This window comes from Periplaneta americana, chromosome 4 (genome assembly GCF_040183065.1).
Source record: "Periplaneta americana isolate PAMFEO1 chromosome 4, P.americana_PAMFEO1_priV1, whole genome shotgun sequence".
Taxonomy (NCBI): domain Eukaryota; kingdom Metazoa; phylum Arthropoda; class Insecta; order Blattodea; family Blattidae; genus Periplaneta; species Periplaneta americana.
The window spans coordinates 32,639,301-32,660,501 of record NC_091120.1 but is presented as its reverse complement, the minus strand read 5'-3'; the positions used below and the strand labels follow the sequence as shown (position 1 = coordinate 32,660,501).

The window sequence follows — 21,201 nt, the reverse complement described above, 5'->3', positions numbered from 1 at the left end:
GAAGAAGGTCTAATTTAACATGTGGTACCATATTCCCCACTTATTGGTGAAAAGTTCCTGTTAATGAATGACAATGCTCGCCCTCATGTTACAAGAATTGTGGATGAGTTCCTTCACGACGTTGGATTGAATAGGATGGCATGGCCAGCAAGAAGTCCTGATATAAACCCTATTGAACATGTGTGGGTCTTTCACGACGTTGGATTGAATAGGATGGTATGGCCAGCAAGAAGTCCTGTTAAAAACCCTATTGAACATGTGTGGGGCATGCTAGGGAAGCGAGTTAGAAGTCGACTAACTCCTCACAGCAACTTACAGCAGCTCCGAAATGTTCTAAGTAAAGAATGGAATAGTATCGACCAGACTGACATCCAGAATCTGATCGAAAGGTTGAATCGGCGAATGGTAACAGTCATACAGTCACGGGAAGGCAATATCCGCTATTAGTAACATCTGGGTGGCCACAAAATCAGTTGAACATTTGGAAGAAAATTGAAACAATTTTTAAGTTTTTACACCTTTTAATTATATCCATTGTTTGGCGTTGAAAATAATAGCGCAAGTGATAATAAAAGAGTTTTTTTCTGGGAAGCAATGTTTTCTTCATTTCATAATGGGTTTTCTGATTCTCACCTCATAAAAAAATTGAGAAAATTTAGGTGACCCGGTATTTTTTACCGGTGTGTGTAGTTGTTCATTATTGCGGGAAAATGACTTTCAGATTTCACTTGTTTATTGTGTGTTTATGCAATGTGTGCTAATAAAAAGACTCCATGTACTTTTCATTTATTTTTAATATTTCTTGCTAGATTGTTTCTACCCTTAAATTAGAAACTCAATGTATTGATTTACGAATAATTACAGCTCCAGCTATAGTCCATTCATGCTTTCAAGCATGAATATATGAGTGGACCATAGTTGGGCAACTCAGAATACAAATATGTACCAATGCTTATTATTTTTTCAACACTTGTAATTAAATAATTTCAAACATATATGTCAATATTTATTTAATATACACTTACAAGAGTCCGAAGCCAAAATTTCACTTAATCTGGATGAATAGTATTGAATATAGAAAGAAAAATGTGACAAATGTGGACCATAGTTAGGGGAAACTACGGTAGTGTTTATTCAAAATCTTTACAATAGTCGAAACTGAACGGGTCAGAAAGCTGATAATGTTTATACATACGTACATTTAGATGTATTTACACGTAACAGTAGATAATCCACACTTGTGGAGTAGCGATTAGCGCGTCTGGCCGGGAAACCAGGTGGGCCGGGTTCGATTCCCTGTCGGGACAGGTTACCTAGTTGAGGTTTTTCCGGGGTTTCCTCTCAACCCATTAAGAGCAAATTTTGGGTAACTTTCGGTGCTGGACCCTGACTTATTTTACCGGCATTATCACCTTCATCTCATTCAGTTGCTAAATAACCTAAGATGTTGATGAAGCGTCGTAAAATAACCAACTAAGTTAAAAAAAACAGTAGATAAATTTATTGCTAATAAAACACTAATACTTACTTACTGGCTTTTAAGGAACCCGGAGGTTCATTGCCGCCCTCACATAAGCCCGCCATAGGTCCCTATCCTAAGCAAGATCAATCCAGTCTCTATCATCATATCCCACCTCCCTCAAATCCATTTTAATATTATCTTCCCATCCATGTCTCGGCCTCCCCAAAGGTCTTTTTCCCTCTGGCCTTCCAATTTGCTGTGGTCGTGCCAGAGAATCAGTCCCATTCCGAGGCTTATTTGAAGGTTTCGTAACAAGCTGTTTTTTTTACGGTGATGGGATGTTAGCCCTTCGCCCAACCCCCAAGCTGGAGGACCACCCCTCATCAGCTGTCCGCGACTGCTTATTCAATGCATTCACATTCTGGAGGCCGTCTCCTCGATCCGCAACCTGAGGACGCGCCATGCCGTGGTGATAGGGACCCACAATACATGGAATAAAACACTAATACAAATATAAACATAAAACATTTCTTAACACATCCGTGAAGATTTAAAACTCGCGTTCTAAAAGTTATCCACGCACACTTAGCATTGATAGACATAATCACAAGAAAGAAAGGGAGTTTAAAACGCATGGTTGAAGGTGCACTTTTAATGTCACGTAAATGAATCTTGTCTATGGACGAATATTGTCATACATACATACATACATACATACATACATACATACATACATACATACATACATACATACATACATACATACATACATACATACATACATACTGTTCTGTCAAATGACAGGTCTTTCACTGCAAACCTAGCATTCCCTAATCTTCGTTATTTTCCGCCTTCCTCTTTGTCTCCGCATACGGTCCATATATTTTACTGTCGTCTATAATCTTATATTTTCTTCTGCCCCGAATTCTTCTCCCGTTCACCATACCTTCCAGTATGGCAGTTTCAAACATATATTATCATAATACTTTTCATTCATTCATAGTGTTCCGACCAAGAGCAGGTCTTTCACTGCAAATCCAGCATTCTATTTTCTGCCTTCCTCTTTGTCTATCATCTGATATCTTCTTCTGCACCGAACTCTTCTCCCGTTCACCATTCCTTCCAGTGCATCCTTCAGAAGAAAATTTCTTCTCAACCAGTAACCCTGCCAATTCCTTTTTTTTTTTTTCCTGATCGGCATCAGCATCATTATTTCTTCACCCACTCTTTCCAACACAGCTTGATTTCTTATTCAGTCTGAATTGTTCTGTAAACTTTTAGATTGTTGTAAGGTTTGGATTATCATAATGTTAATATTGAAACATTTCTTGATCTTGTGATGTAAATATATTTGACGAAAGTTATAATAACTTTTAACAGACAATGGTTATCTATCACATTCAACGCATATGTATCTAAAATCACGTGCTGAATATGCCTGCTTTAAGGGCATATTATTAATGCTCAACATTGACTTTCTCTGAAAGAGAAGTAACTTCAGAAATCCTCTATCGTAAATTTACAACACATGAGAAAACTACATTTGAATAAAGAGGATTCGAGAAGAATTACCGACTGCCATTTCTCATCAAAGCTTACTGCTTCGAAATACGCGTAGATATCTCTGTGGGCCTGTCAAACTGCAGGGAATCTGAAAAATATGGTTTCAGATACTTCTATAAATCCATTACAACTTGGAGGCGAGGAACTAGGTTAACAGTATTTCGTATACAACATGCCAATAGGATGAAGCTTGAAGAGGATTCCTTTCATCTAAATATAAGTCATGGCAACCATATTATATCCGTCAATAACGCTGTAGGAATAGAAATTCACTATGTGCGATTGAAGGTCACTGGAATGTGCTTCGCAATGCTAGTACCAAATTGGGTCCGGCAATGAATAAGGGAAATTGAAAGATGCGTAAATAGAAATCATTGTTTTATTATGCACAAAAGGAAACAAAGTACCTACAGTAGTGCCAAAAAAACCGGACCGACGGAATAATCGAAGTCCCCGAAATGAGCCACTGCGTATGCCAAGTCAGCATTCACAAGATAGCGAATAATCTATTGGAATTGTTGTCGTAGTTTCGACTGCTGACGTAGCTCATTTCGAAAGCCATGAAAAAATAAGCTGGTAAAATTCATGTTCTGGGAATAATAAGCTAATTAAGTAGTATAATATAGCTACAATCGAAAAGTACTGGAAATAAATTTGAATAAGGAACAAAAAAAAAGTTTCCTTCCCAGGCAGGATTCGAACCACAAAAGTCTTAGTTACCAGTCTATCGTGCTGTCACTGTGAACACGGTTCTGAAATCAGCTACAAGGGTCAGTCCGGTTTTTTTTGCCACTACTGTACATTACTCACAGCTAACACTCTTCACAATAATCGCCCTAGGCTTCCACACGTCTTTGCCAACGATGATGCAGGCGTTGAATACCATGGGCTGTGTGCGATACGTCTGTGTGAACAACCTCTCGTCGAAACGCTGTTAAGATGTCCTCCCTGTTTGCAAACTGCTTCCCACGCAGCGGCTTCTTCAATTGCGGAATGAGATTAAAGTAGCATGGACTGAGATCAGGCGAGTAGGGAGGATGTTCCAACACACTGTCACACAATGCTTCTCGTAGCTCAGAATGGCACTGACGAGCATTTCTGTCACGAAAAACTGCAATTTTCACTGTTCAACTTTACTTACATCAATCTTAGAGCACAGCCTCTAGCATACTAACTTTTGTACATGCTGTCAACTAGCCACCAATGCATACAGACGCAATCTGGCGGTGGCATCCCGCACAGTATACAACAGGTTTTCAAACTTAGTAGTAGTAGTAGTAGTAGGTTTATTTTGCCTGACAGAGTTAAGGCCATGAGGCCTTCTCTTCCACTCAACCAGGTTTCAATAATATGCATGAAATAAAAAATTAGATTACAAAACAACACAAAAGAAGATACCTTAGAAATTACATAAAATATAGTAGATAATTACAAATAGTCAAGATCAGTTACATAATATAAAATTACAAATAATCAAGATCGGTTACATAATATATAAAATAAAGTAGAAAATTACACATAATCAAAATCAGTTACATAACACAAGGGGAATATACACACACTCACACACACACACGCACAATTTATAAGACCTAAGATAAATTCTACGATTAATTCACTTGAGATATATTATACAGTTAATATACTAATAGGAGAATACATGTGGGTTACAAGACATAAAATGTTGATTAGCAAAGTCGTACTAAATGGCATACACATATTTTCCTGTACTAGCAAGTCAAAATCCAAAAGAATCTAAGTTAACGAAGCCGGAGATGATGTAACTAACAAGATGGAAAACTGCGCGTAGAAAACTTCTTCGTGACTTTAAATTTCATGTGCTTGAGATGAGTTTAATACTGTAATAACTTAGTGATGGCAAGGGTTATAAACAATGAGGGCGAGTAGGGACCCGCCTAAATAAAAACCTAGCCAGGGCCCACGCATCCTTGCCCATTAAAGTCGCTCGCGAGGGTATCAAACTTTCACATTGACCCTCTGGTATCAAGATCCATCCAGCGGAATTTGGGCAATATGAACGAATATCCGCAGCCTTCGCATTTGCTGCAACTTCTCTAGCGACTCCTACAGACCGAAGAGAAGTAATACGCCTTAAATGCGTCATCACATTTTGTTAAACACGTGGGAGATTTTCTCGAATTGTATCATTTCCTTATACGGAAAATAGGTTATAAGTCGATGTTATTTGATTAAAATAAGCACGCTTACACTAAACATGGGTACTACGACGAAGTGAAGAAAAACGCTTACAAGCATTTGAAATGTGGATGTGGAGAAGAATGGAGCGTGTGAAATGGACTGACAGAATAAGAAATGAAGAAAGTTTGGCTGAAGAAAGAATAACGAAGAAAAGAAAAAGAAACTAGTTGGATCACTGGTTAGAAAGATATTAAAGATTTATTAATTTGTCCTACAGAATAATCTCTGTAATTAATTGACAATTAATATTTGAGGAGAAAAATTGGCTCCGGCGCCGGGGATCGAACCTGGGTCCTTGTTTCTATGTATCAAGCGCTCTGACCACTGAGCTACGCCGAATTCAATCCACAGCACCGGATCGAATCTTCCTCCTTCAGTGTTTCCCTTTTGGCCTGACTCCAAGCTAGGCATATATTTTGACGTTTTGTGTCCAAGTCATCTGCCATCATGCAAGGGGCGCACTCAGCTGAGTAACTTATTTGGCCGGGATTCCGCAGTTCAATGCACAGTAATCTGTAGAGAATATGCACTGCTAGCTATAAGAATATTAGGGCCTAAAGATTTATTAATTTGTTCTACAGAATAATCTCTGTAATTGATTGACAATTAATATTTGAGGAGGAAAAGCTCAGTGGTCAGAGCGCTTGGTACGTAGAATCAAGGACCCGGGTCCGATCCCCGGCGCCGGAGCGAATTTTTCTCCTCTAATATTAATTAAAAAGACATTGCCTACTGAAGGACGCGTTGGAAGGAATGGTGAACGGGAGAAAATTTCGGAACCAGCAGAAGATATCTGATGACGTACAACATGAAGAGATATGGATCATATACAAAGACTAAGAGGAAGGCAGAAAATAGGGAAGATTGCAGCTATTTCTCGCCCACATTGAATTTCGACTCTGAATAACCTCTGCGATCGAAAGCGTTATTAAATCAAATACTAGGCTATGTACTCCTTGGTCAATATTAGAGTAGCAGTCGTATGATAGTGAGCCTAAGTATAAGCTACACAGAGATCCAGCTTGCGTCGGCAGATTGGCTCTGTGACTTGCTTGTAATTTATCTTCACCGCAGACACAAACCAGTTATGTAAAACTTCACTAAACGTCACATTTACGGGATGTGTATTAGACGAGACAATACCAGTCTGGACAGAGCAATGGCTTGCTTTGTACTTGTTTGATGCGATGTGAAGCAGATTCCAGTTCGTAAGACTGTAGCTGTTCTTGATTGGCTTCGTGTTTATTAGACCTTCATTCCGACAACCGATGTTCACTAGCAAAGTTTCCTAAACATATCCACAACTCTTAATAATTATACTTTTTCGTTATTCCAAGTATACAGACAAAAATTGTGGTACTACAAAAACTCACTTTTAGTTTCTCATGTGAATACAAGAATTCAGTATTTTTGGTAACGAAAAAGTGATTTGAATAGGTAGGTATGTATGTATTGTATTGCGTGTGTATTTATATGAGGGTGTGTGTGTGTGTATATATGTACGTGTGTATGTGTGTATTTATTCACACTGCAAATAAGTATATACCAGGTGGCAGTGGTAACTAATTACACTCAATAATGACAATTAATAATAAACACAACTAATAAAAATACAATTAATAATAAATTAATAATACTAATAATAATAATAATTAACTCTAATAGTAATTAATAGTAGTAGTAGTAATAATAATAATAATAATAATAACAACAACAATAATAATAATAATAATAATAATAATAATAATAATAGTAACAAGGAGCAACCTAAATTAAATGAAGCACGACCACTTAAAATAACATTTAAAGTAAATCTAATTTATATCTTAAGGACCTAAGTTCGAACTAAAACCCACGAGTACGATATGTCCATACCCAGTGATGGCTCGTGATAAAATATTGTGTGTGTTCACAATTTTGTGGTTCCAAAATCAAAGAGAATTTGAAATCGTACGTTTAGTCTAATATGAAATGTCATGATTCCGATGTTTCACTATCGAAAAAAAAACCGTATATAAATTCAAAACAACATGTAATAATAATAATAATAATAATAATAATAATAATAATGATAATGAAACTCAGTCTTTTTATTTCCAATTTTTCTTGGTAAGCCAGTTTACCCAGTTCTTTACTGTTCAAAATTACTTGAACAGAGTTCATTGTTTACGTTTGTAAAAAATGAATACATACCACAGTCTCGTTATTTACAAACGCGTGTGTTCAGTAATAATTCACAACACACTGATACACTATAGCCTATACCAGTACTGTAATCCCACTCGCATAGATTACTATAAATACATGCCAGTAAATATTATTCTTAAATATTATACACTGCGATACAGATACTTAAATTCATACCACCACCACAGTCAGCCAGCACGTGTTTGAAAGCCAAACTATGCTATTATGCCGACACTGAAGTATAGTAATTCACAAACTACACTCTCGTAGCAGCACTGTACACACATCCACGTAAGTAAACGTTCCTACAGTCAGATGCTGACATCTACAGGCTATTAAATTTCCTCCTCGAGATATAGCACGTGAACGATAGGCATCGATGGACCTGACATCTGTAGGATAGATACTCATCATGTTCACTTAACGCTTTGTGCTCTTGACGAGTCATAAGCGGCCAGCTAAAGACAATTTTCTCCCGCGCATGCGTGAAATTCCTGCAACCAACTCGAAAAGAGCACGGCTTTTACGTGAACGGATGTTGCCAAGTTTACATAAGAAGTTTATGCAAGATGCGGGAAGTTTAAAATACTCGATTCTGATATTATACATCCCCACTACGTCAATACGGTATCAAATAATAAAACTAGTCGTGCATTAATGGAAACAAGGTGTTCACGTGCTCTTGTGCTCTTATTGACGCACCGCCACTGTGCATACCTGCACAAGTACCTTTCAGCACTACACTTATTTCGCTGTTAACTCACTCACTGCACTTATTCTATCCTGATTTCACTAACACTTCAAAAACATTTCACTGTTCAAATACTTTGCACTGCCACTATAGACTATAAAATTTCACTGACAAAAACACACTTCACTGACATATGTATGTATGAGGGTGTGTGTGTGTGTATGTGTGTATATGTATATGTATGTATGGGAGTGGTGTGTATACAGTGTGGGCTTATGTCTATCAGGTTGAGTGTGTGAATACAGTATGTGTATGGGGAAATGTATGGAGAGAGATGTGTGTATGAATTTATGTTTATATAAATTTGTTTATTTTCGTATAAATTTATTATGTGTGACAATATTTGCATACGGTATACGAAGGAAACCAATATTCCGTCATTCTAGAGCAGCGGTCACCAGCACAGAGCACCCTGGGGCTAGCGTTTCTTACCCGCGGAGAACACACTGCACTATGGTACAATCGTAGCTGTTAGCGGATATGCTCTCTACCCCTTTCTGCTGCACGATTGAGCACACGGGACGGCTCCGCTTACCCTTTACCCATTTCAGCGAGTGCTGACGACCACTGTTCTAGAGTAAAGAATTTTAAGAGAAATAATTCTGATACATTTTAAGGAATTTATATTACCGGTTGTTCTGTATGGTTGTGAAACTTGGACTCTCACTTTGAGAGAGGAACAGAGATTAAGGGTGTTTGAGAATAAGGTTCTTAGGAAAATATTTGGGGCTAAGAGGGATGAAGTTGCAGGAGAATGGAGAAAGTTACACAACGCAGAGCTGCACGCATTGTAAACTTCACCTGACATAATTAGGACCATAAAATCCAGACGTTTGAGATGGGCAGGACATGTAGCACGTATGGGCGAATCCAGAAATGCATATAGAGTGTTAGTTGGGAGGCCGGAGGGCAAAAGACCTTTGGGGAGGCCGAGACGTAAATGGGAAGATAATATTAAAATGGATTTGAGGGAGGTAGGATATGATGGTAGAGACTGGATTAATCTTGCACAGGATAGGGACCAATGGCGGGCTTATTTGAGGGCGGCAATGAACCTCCGGGTTCCTTAAAAGCCAGTAAGTAAGTAAGTACATTTTAAGAAATGAAATCATAAGTTATACTAAGAAATGTGTTTTAATTATTGGTTATAGATTACAAACCTTATTTCTTGTTTTGACCAAGGTACTTTTTTTATAATGAATTCTGTAACTGTTCATCATGTTCGATCGGTTGTCGTTGAACATTCACATTAAGAATGAATAAGACCCACGAGCCATTTCGCAGTATTGCCACCTGCATGATGATCAAATAGTGTGATGAAATCCGAGTCTGTTCTAGAGGGGGAAACAATAGAAATAGTTCCAGTGTGGAAGACCGGATGCTACGGGTAAACAAGCCGGCCTGGGCTCCGAAAATATTAGCTGAACTCACGTAGAGAGGAGGAAGGCATCGATATGTCTTCACAATATTTTGTTCAGATATTTTCAACCCACTGATGTAATGCCGTGATACTACAATTTACATACAGTGCCGCAACTCAGGCATGTACAGTTTGTGACGGTCTGTAATCAAAGAATCGGCCTTTCGGCATACGATTGAAAAACCGATCTGTATCCATTCGAAGTTCTGATGAGATACGTCCATTATTATGTTCCAGAGAAAATATTGCGCCACCTGGCAAGGAAAACTTGAAATGAATATTGGTGAATTTGTGCAGCACTACAGAACATAAAAAAAAAAAAAGAAATCTACCCTAAGAAGGTATGAGCAGCGAACAGGGATTATAAAGATTGGACACTGAGCGAATTTTCCTGTGTTTTGTTTCTCTGTGCGCCAGCGTTTATTTCCACTTTCAAGCGCTAGAGGTTAGTGTAATCGAGCATACGCTAAGATAATACTTGAGAATAGAATTGAGACACAGGATCCAAACATCGCCTACCTTACTGCATAATCCAGTAACGCTTTGCTTCAAATAAATTCAAGTTAACAGCTTTTCCTTATTTCTCAATGACAAACTAGTTGTAATAATAACATTTTATATTTCAGATATAATAAATTATATTATAAAATAATATAATACATTATAAAATTAAGTATCGAATTCGTTTAATATTTGTATATAATATAATATAGGTATATGGTTTTACTTCTCGTAAGAGTTTTGTTTTTCCATTTTCAGCGCTGTCAAATCATTACATATTTTAATTGTTGTTGGGGTCAACGTCTCAACTCTCATTATAAAGGAACTCTAGAGTCTAGACATTACAGTTAATGACGGATTTATTAGTTTATGGATCCAATTTATTTTATTTGAGTACATAATGTACCTAGATGTATTAATTATATGTGTTATATTTCCGCTGTGTCGACTGCTAGCTGGTGTGATGTCAGCGCCAACTCTAGGGAGAAAGCAGAATCTCACGCTTTAGCTGGCTTGAAGGTCATTGAAATCAGTCCGGCTACATCAAAGGTACCGACGCGAAGTATCCATTCTTTATAATCCATATTCGCTGGTATGAGCCACTACAACCTGAATATATGAATCGCCGATAATTTGTAATCAGTTATTTAAAGACTCCATAGGCATATTAACATCAGTGGTAGTGAGAGTCGGTGAGATTAGTGATAGCAGTCCGCCGTTGTGGTTATGTTGATAGTGTGTGCGCTTTTCAATCAAACGGTCCAATACTCGATTTTCGGCAATGGCAATGGATTCACGGAGTGGGCAATGTAAGAAATGTATCTTCCGTCCACGGGACTGTGTGTTTGTAATATTGTCCTGTGATGTCTCAGCCGTGACCCTGTGCGTCATGCCGACCCGATGACCAGGGAGACCCTCATTTGTGAGATGTGTAGTGTACGATTAATCATTCTCCTGATGTAGAAGTCTGATAGAAAGAAATAAAGACATAGACAGAGTGAATGAAAAAGAGGGAAAGAAAGAAAGAGAAAGTAAGAGAAATAAAAAGAGCGAGAGAAAGAAAAAAGAGAGAAGGAAAGAAAAGAAGAGAGCGAAACAAACAAAAGAGAGAAAAAGAAAAAAGAAAGAAGAGAGAGAAAAAGAGCGAGGAGAAAGAAAGGAAAGGAGAGGGAAAGGAAGAGAGGAAAGGAGATAAAGAAAGAAAGAAGGGAGGAAAAGAAAGAAAACTTGAGAGGAAGAAAGTAGGAAAAGAGAGGAGGAAAGGAAAAGAGGAAGTGAGAAAGAGAGATAAAGCAAGAAAGAAAGGAAGAAAATAGAGGGGAAGAAAGTAAAAGAGAGAGAGGGAAAGAAAAGAGGAAATAAGAAAGAGAAATAAAGTAAGAAAGAAGGGAAGAAAATAGAGGGGAAAAAAGTAAAAGAGAGAGGAGGAAAGAAAAGAGGAAGTAAGAAAGAGAGATAAAGCAAGAAAGGAAGGAAGAAAATAGAGGGGAAAAAGAAAAAGAGAGAGAAGGAAAGAAGAGAGGAAGTAAGAAAGAGAGATAAAGCAAGAAAGAAAGGAAGAAAATAGAGGGGAAGTAAAAGAGAGAGAGAGGGAAAGAAAAGGAGGAAGTAAGAAAGAGATATAAAGCAAGAAAGAAAGGAAGAAAATAGAGGGGAAGAAAGTAAAAGAGAAAGAAGGAAAGAAAAGGAGGAAGTAAGAAAGAGAGATAAAGGAAGAAAACAGAGGGGAAGAAAGTAAAAGAGAGAGAGGGAAAGAAAAGAGGAAGTAAGAAATAGAGATAAAGGAAGAAAGAAAGGAAGGAAATAGAGGGGAAGAAAGTAAAAGAGAGAGAGGGAAAGAAAAGGAGGAAGTAAGAGAGAGAGATAAAGCAAGAAAGAAAGGAAGAAAATAGAGGGGAAGAAAGTAAAAGAGAGAGAGGGAAAGAAAAGAGGAAGTAAGAAAGAGAGATAAAGTAAGAAAGAAAGGAAGAAAATAGAGGGGAAAAAAGAAAAAGAGAGAGAAGGAAAGAAGAGAGGAAGTAAGAAAGAGAGATAAAGCAAGAAAGAAAGGAAGAAACTAGAGGGGATGAAAGTAAAAGAGAGAGAAGGAAAGAAAGGGAGGAAGTAAGAAAGAGAGATAAAGGAAGAAAATAGAGGGGAAGAAAGTAAAAGAGATAGAGGGAAAGAAAAGAGGAAGTAAGAAAGAGAGATAAAGCAAGAAAGAAAGGAAGAAACTAGAGGGGATGAAAGTAAAAGAGAGAGAAGGAAAGAAAAGGAGGAAGTAAGAAAGATAGAAAGAAAGAAAAAACGTTACTGTGTCATTTATTAATGTTCAAATTTCAAACAACACTCGCTAGTAAATTCGTTTAATGAACGTTGATAGCTTTTTCAAAGACAAACAATGCTGTCAACATAACAGTTAGAAAATAACTGCTAGTTGTAGTATTTGTCAGTACCGAAATTCGAAACAAAGTTGGCAAAAGAAAATTCATCTTTACAAGTATTAAATCACTCTCATGCACCAGTTTATGTAGTAATAGGAGGAAAATGGTTAAGTTTCACTTTTACAGCATAAAGCAAGAAGACCCGGACTACAGTACCGCAGCAGTGTTCGCGGCCTATTCTTACACTTCGTGCTGTCTCATTGCTTCTCGTCTTAATTAGTCATAAGCTTTTAAGCGTTTCCGAACGATCTGGACACTACCTTCATCTTTATTGCACAATAAATACTTCGTCATCGTGCAGAAGCGTGGGAAGTTAAACTATAAAATTGTGACGTCGGTGACAAACCAAATTTGGGGTTGCGAATTGTGAAACGTTGGCAACCATTGCCTTTTTAGGTACATTTTATAGTGTGACTTACGAAAACAATACAACAAACATACCGAATTTTGTACCTGATGTGGAAGATTGTGTTTTTTCTATGTTAGTGGGTAACAGGTTGCGACATTTCTGTACCATAAATGAGTTCCACCGAGATATAAAAGCAATCTCTATGTAAATCTATACGAAGGCTCTAACACGGGAATGCTCTGATAGTTTATAGCCAATCAAGTGGGCAATAAAGCCGTGTAGGTCTGCTAACAAGCTGTCCTTACGGAGTCGCCCAGCGCACTGCAACTTGCAGCCTTAGAGTAACCTCGGTTCAGTTCCAGATCTACAACATTAAGGATTCATCGTTGTGCAACATCTCCCCTCCTTTTGCATGACACAGATTTGATCGAGTTGAGTGCTTTCGTATGGGATGACGAGAGATAAGACTACAGTTTGTAGTTAATGCAAAAACTTCAGATTGTTTAGGAAATAGTCTCTTATGGTGTTGCAAAATTTCGTAACGTCCTTTCGCTTTGACAAATTGAGATTAATAAAAGAAAGAAAGTAATCAATAATATAATGCGGTAATTTGGGTATAATAGTAATATACGTTACAAGAGCGGTATGTTGACGTTTTCATGTTCGAGGAAAAGATTGAAAAAGCGAAACGTAGTTGAGCTTTTTTAATTTCCGAGAACATGAAAACAAAGATACCGCTCGTGTATCGTACATTATTTTGTGCGAAGATCGTTTATTACATACCTGAAAGACGGATTTCTAATTAGTTGCAATGAAATCTCCATCTTGGTTTCTGTTTAATGACGGCAACTTCGGAAAGCCAAAATATCTTTCTTCAACATTGTTGCTATAAAATGTTTTCTGTGTTTACTACACTCCAGAAGGCCGTGTCTTCCCCCCCCCCCCCAGTCTATAAATGCGAACTTAAAACAAACGGTAAGGTTATGTAATGATTTATTTTTAATTTTAATATTTTAACAATATTATTCATATAACATATTGCAGTAATAACATCGGCATCTGGAATCTTGTTGATTTTTTCACGGCTTCCTTAATGTTACTTGTATCAGGACTGCAATAAGTTTCGTGGAGTAGTAGACTTTACTTAATTTTTGCAAATATTTAAAAACAATAACTAACATTGCAATTTATGTGAAATTGCAGTGGTAAGTTTCCAGTTTATAATTATTACTATGTTAAACGTCTCTAAAAATAATATGTTAAAAGCCTAAAGCAGTAAAATGAATGTCGCGCTTAAGCGGTAAGAAGAGGGAAATTGTTATGTGTGTTACGTTGGGAATACTGAATGTGGTATTTCACACTTACCGCGTATTGGTTCTGTGCGGAAAACAAGCAAATACGCACGATCTCGCACAAAAACATCTTTTTTAATACATCTTGATTACGCAACTTTTAACACTGTATCACTTCGGAATATTTATGATAAGACTTTCCTGTGTTAAACTTCAACGTACCTCGTTTACATGTTTCGACCTATTTATGGGTCATCCTCAGAACTGGTCGTTGTTGGTTTTGGCGCCACTTGTTCTGTTTTCTGTACCATTGTTCGGAATGCAGCAACCACCACACAGAACACAAACAAGCTGCATTCCGAACAATGGTACACAGACTACTCAACATACCAATGAACCAACAGGATTACAACGAAAAGCTAAATACAATCAAATACATAGCACAAGAAGAAGGATACAACCCTAACATAATAGACAACATAATACGTGAGACAAAACATAATCACAAGAACACAAAAACAAGAACACAAAAAATACATCACACTAACATACGAAAACAAAAACACACACAAAATTGCAACCTCATTCAAGAAATTAAATTATAACATCACATACAGAACAAATAATACTCCACAAAAACATCTCAACACACAAACAAATACAACCACACAGGCGTATACAAACTCAAATGTAACACCTGCAACAACTTCTACATAGGACAGGCAGGCAGATCATTTCAAACACGTTACAAAGAACACATCACAGTCATAACAAAATTACAAAACACTTCCACATATGTAAAACACATCACAAATGCTAACCACACCTACAGAGACATCAACACAAACATGGAAATACTACACATCCAACCAAAAAGCCAGAAACTAAACACACTAGAACAATATGAAATATATAGACACACAAAAACACACCCCCAACGAAATTCTCAACACACAACTCAACTTCAAAACACACACACTCTTTGACTCTACACTATACCACACGAACGCACCCTCACAGGAAACAACAAGAGGCGCTAAGACCAACAACGACCAGTTCTGAGGATGACCCATGTAAACGAGGTACGTTAAAGTTTAACACAGGAAAGTCTTATCATAAATATTCCGATCTTTTTTTAAGTTTACATTTCCATAGTCTGTTACCAAGATAAAATGTTTGCCATTTTTTTTTGTACATTAGCACTGTGCCCATCTAGAATTATTCTATTGAATTTTCAAGTGTGTTGGCCTCTTCTTATCATAATAATAACCCTAAGTTCAACTATACTGGATTTGCCTCATGGATGGGGAAATTTGAGTATAATGTTTATTATTCAAGTACAACATGCTTTAAAGTCCTTATAAAATCAAATTATCTCAACCATAGGCTAGTGTATGTATCCTAGAACAGAATTTAGAGGCTAGGTAGGCATTTAAACATTTTAATTGAGCCCAATAAAAAAATTCAGCCAATACTTAAGTTCTTGATAAGGTTTATTTTGTGAATATTTATCTCGCATTAATATCAGCGACAGAAACCACTTAGGATTTTATTTGTCTTTCACTAATCCATAATTTGTGTGCGTGGCATGATTTGGAACGAAAATTAGGTTAATTCCAACCAACCTAGAATTATACCCAAATTACCCCACGTTTGTAAATTGTAGTTTACTAACAAACTATAATGATGTATTACTACATCATCATCATTGGCTCAACAACCCATTGAGAGTCCTAGCCTTCCTCAGTATTTTATTCCAGCCGTCTCTACTTCTGGCCTTGACTGTCCACATTCGTGCACCAATAAGTTTGGCATCTTCGTATACATTATCTTCCCATCTGCTCCTCGGTCTTCCTTTGGATCTGCTTCCTCCAGGACTGGATGTAAAGGCTCTTTTAGCGGGTCTAGTATCGTCCATTCTTACCAGGTGTGCAGCCCACTGCAATCGACCAATTCTAATAACTGTTATAATATTTGGCTCGTATATTTCTTTATTATATCTAATTCTCCATTCATTATTTATTTTGACGGGTCCATAAATTGCTCTCAGAATTTTCCTCTCGAAGATACTAAGGCCCGATTGTATAAACCATTTAATCTTAGATCAGAGGTTAAATTGATCCTTGTTTCAGCTGAACTTGGAATTTTGTGTTGTATAAAGTCTAATCTGAGATTAATTTGTCTCAAACTAAAGTCAACTTTGACTGAAGAAATTTCTCCAATTAAGTTAGATGATCCAAGTTCAGTTATTTCTTTTCTGTTTGAAATATACGAGTGACAGATTGTGCAAATAAAATATCCATTATTATTAATATTAATACATATGATAGGTACATTTATATATATTTCTTTCAATTTCTTGCCTTAATACACAAACATTCTTATATTTTATAAGGCTCTATCGTGTTCAGCAGTATCAAATAACATAACCTATAATTATATTATGTTTATAACAACCATTAATTATTAATGGATATGATAGGTACATTCATAAATGTTCAATTAACTGTATTACTAAACGAAAATTGTCGTTTTATAAAGCTTTATTATGTTTAGCAGTATCAAACACCATAACATGATAACAACTTGGAGAACAGTCAACCTTCTTCTTATTGTCCGCCATTATTTACATTGCAAAAAAAACCAGTGTCTCCAACAGAGTGTAATACGGAAAGTCGCGAAAAAGTAGTTGTAAAGTCGCTAGATTTCTCATTATGAACAAAGAAAGATTAAATTTTGTCACTATGGGGTGCTAAAAAGGTCACTAAATCCCTATTTAAGCAATATAAAAGTTAAAAGAAATTGTTGTTGAAAAAGAGTTAAAATCGCTAGGTTGGCAACACTGAACAAACCTGTATAACATGGTCCGCGCATCACGTATTTCACCTGTTTATGCGATGTTGCCAAATCCTTTTCACGTGAACTTAGATTGCATTTGAACCAAGGTAATTTGATCGCAGAAAAGTTTTATACAATAGAAGAAGTGTCTGAACTCGGTTTACTTTTCGATCTTCGATCAAAGTTGATCTTTAGTCAGGGAGTTTTATACAATTGGGCCTAAGTCTTCTGATGTCCTGTTTGTTCATAGTCCAAGTTTCTGAGGCATACGTCCACACCGGCCTAATAAGCGTCTTACATATTCTTATTTTAGCTGAGATGGTTAAGAATTTCGATTTAATATATTTCAGTAATCCAAAGTAACATAACGAATAATTAAAATTTTTTTGAAGAAACGTTTCGATTATCCAACTAAATTAATTTATTCTGAATTTAATGTATTTAATATTGAACAAATTTATAAGTATACGCTGTTAAAATTTTACCATAAAAATCGTAATATGTTTGTATTACAGACACACAATTATGACACAAGACGAAATATTAATTCAACATTAGTAGAACTTAAATGTCTCACATCTGCTGGTCTAAAGCATAGCATAAATTTTGGCCCTCGGTTGTACAATGCTTTAACTAAATTACACCCAGAACTTCTAACATGTAACCCACTAACATATAACAAGAAAATTAGAAACGTGTTAATATCTTCAATTTGATTAAATAAAGTTATAGCCTATGTGTATGAATTAATCAACCTATATTATATTTGTATTCTTTAATTTGCAAATATAAATTAGTCCTACTTTTCACGTGCGATATTATTCTTCTCTAGTGTTAATATTATGTTATATAATTCCATTGCCGCTGTAATTATATTTTAGTTCCTATTTTATTTTACTTATTTATTTTTATTATTATTATTATTATTATTTTATTTTAATATTATATCTGAACTGCGACCGGGCACGAGCGCTGCTCATTCGGTCTCAAATTTTGTTAATACTACTGTATGTTCTTTTTATATTGCTTGTATTATTTTATTTGTATTTCTCTTTGTTTGTTTTGTAATTATATTTCTTTATTCTGTATATTTGAATTTAAATAAATAAATAAATAAATTTGTTATAGATATTCTTCTCTTAATTTCAAGACTGACGTCGTTGTCATTATTGATCATGGAGCCAAGATATATCAAATGTGTTACTACACGTATTAAACATATGTTCTAAAGATGTGTAATGTACACATGCATGAATTTGATTACTGTATTACAGCTGGTTCCCCAACATTATTGCTTTAAATGTGATGTCATTTCACAGACTGGTAAATAAAAAACATTTTTTTTCTAGGCAGTATCAGTGTGATCAACACAAATTTTTAACACTTCAAGATAGGCAATTGTGAAATAGACAGTAGTCTATATATTAAATTGGTATGTGTTTGAAGGTTAGGTAAAGTTTTATTCAATAAATTAATTGTTAACTTATACGCAAATTACAATACCTCACTATACCCAAATTACCCTGTTCCACTCTATCTATGAATCTCTGCCAACACTGGAGTAGTTTTTCATTTCGTGTCTGAAGAAATCTGCTGGTTTGAAGTTAAAGAAGTCGTCAAGGCAAGTTTGTAAAGCATCTTCGTTAAAGGAGTCTCCTTGAAGATTATTGTATAGAGAACGGAAAAGTTGGAAATCTTAGGTCGTCAGGTCGGGAGAATATGGGTAATGTGGAATCACCTCTAACCAAGCCCTTGGATAACTGGATAGCTGCTTTCGTCATATTAGCGGAGTGCGGTCGTGCTTTATGGTGCTGCAGCATCACTTGATGCAGTTTTCCCGGTCGTTTTTCTTAAATTGCTGCCGCAAGGCGTTTGAATTAGTGGCAATAATAATTGCCAGCAGTTATGTTTACATTCTTCGGAAGAAATTCGTAGCACACGACGCCATCTTTACCCAACAGACGCATAATGTCATCCTCTGTGAATTGACACTAACTTTTGAATGCGGTGTTGTATGTTGAAACGACAGAACCATTTTCTTTCAGTGCTTTCTTCAATGGCATTATCCCCATACACGACACAAATGTTTCGAGTCGCCTCTGCTGCCTTTGCTCTTTTATTAAACTCAAACAGAAGAATATGTTGAAAGTGTTTTTTTTTCCACTTGACACTCCATCTTCTTTAGCCCACAAATACCACAAATTTTCTTAAAATCCGCAAAATTCAAGACATAACACAACACCACAGTCTAGTATATACAGTCACGAAGGTCAATACGTAGCGAATATGCATCCATAGATAGTTGCTAACCACTAGGATCGCTACTATCGCCTCCTCACAGACAATGCGAAATACTACCGGCACAGTCTATTGTTCATAGTATCCTCAACAACTCAAGCTTCGTGACTATATACTAGACTGTAACAACACTCCAAATAACAAATGACAAACGATCAACATTCTCCTAACAACGCTGTGTTGTAATGAACAAAAAACGCTATGAATTCATGCATCAACCTAATATATGCAACACCCCATTTCTTCTTATTGATATTGCTTTTTCATTATCCGTTTTTGTAATATTCCTCAAATGTTGTGTCTTAAGATATTTGGTTATTTACTCGTTATTTATTCTCGATAAACAGAATTGAAATAATGTCTATTTTAAGCAGTTATGTACATAGTTCTAAAATTGCAATTCTTTATGTAACTATGACCAGTGATAGTCCGAGTTCAAGAGGTTATGGTCTCAGTAGTCTATGCTTTCTGAACCTCATGAAGCACGTTATAAATATTCAATAAATATCGTCTTCGGATGTCCTGTCATTATCTTTCCTTGCCCCTTCAGACGTCACAGGAGGCGAGCAAAGTCTGTATGACTTTGTCATAAATTTATGAGATGTAAAGGAACCTTGGCCATTTGAAACTAAGAAATAAGGAAAACAAAACTATTAGATATACTAGTCCGTATAGAATTAAAGGTTGACTGAGTATTCAATTGGTTACTAATAATCGTCAGTAGGTCACGGAAGACTACAAGCTCTTTATGGAGAGTAAATTTTCATACGTGACCTGAGTAATTGGGAGACAGTATCGTCTTCATAAAAGGATATTTTCTTCCGAATAATTTAGAATATGTCCTACATAATAATAAATAAATAAAGTGATAATAATTATGATAATAGTAATAATAATAATAATAATAATAATAATAATAATAATAATAATAATAATAGAGGAAAGTAGCCTAATACGAGAAAACTTTTTCGTTTCTCTAATACTGTCAAGGTCTACAATATTATTGATTGGACACTTTAATAAACTTATCTTCATAACTAATAATTACTAAATGAACAAATGGGCACAAGTAACAACAAAGGAAATAAGTGTAATGCTTAATATGAAATCTGGTGCGTAAAAAATGCAAGAATAAAAGAGCAAATAAGTACATACATTCTAGTATAACATTTACGCTTTAAATTCAAAATTCATACCTCTAAAAACAGTAGTTGTTAGCATATTACCACAGCCTACTATATACAGTCGCGAAGCTCAATATGTAGTAAAAATGCAAACTTGGGTAGTTGCCCACCACTAGGATCGCTACTATCGCCTCATCATCGCAGATCTCTCTCCTAGCAGCCGACAAAATATGTTAAACTTTCGTTGTCGTGTTCTTTTGGAAAAATTAATACCTTCCTTCCATTATTGAAATATTAAATGCATAAAGTTAATTTATTATTTTAATGAAGTATATTAAATTCCACCATAAACTCGAAGATACCTGCAAGAAATAAGTTAATATAATTTTTGTTTGTGCAAAACGAACTGAAATTTACTATAATAGGTTCACTCATTCAAGATTATAGCGATAATTAACTATGAAACCAATAAATATTAATTTGCATTTCTCTTTACAACAATAATAATGGAAATATGAATTAATGGAGTAACTTACGTGTACCGGTACTTGTAGTGTAGGCTTACGTAGTTAACAAAGTGGAATGAGGTTAAGCAATAATAATCACACCGGAATTGGAAATAAAACGTGATCAATAAATTTTATTGTAACAGACTTTTTCTACGTCTCTAGTAAAGCAACAAATAAAAATAACAACAAAATTAACAGCTATAATTAAAAACATATCCTTTGAAGAGAAAAGTAGGCCTACGCAATAATAATCCCACCAGAATT

General features: G+C 35.9%; 1 long non-coding RNA gene across 1 annotated transcript in view; it reads left to right on the top strand.

The window, feature by feature from the left end:
* Positions 1–7,468: 7,468 nt before the first annotated feature.
* Positions 7,469–21,201, top strand: part of LOC138697672 (uncharacterized) — an 85,616-nt gene continuing 71,883 nt past the window's right edge. The window contains exon 1 of the long non-coding RNA XR_011331597.1: positions 7,469–8,141. This is a non-coding gene — a long non-coding RNA (uncharacterized lncRNA). The remainder of the gene's footprint in view (positions 8,142–21,201) is intronic.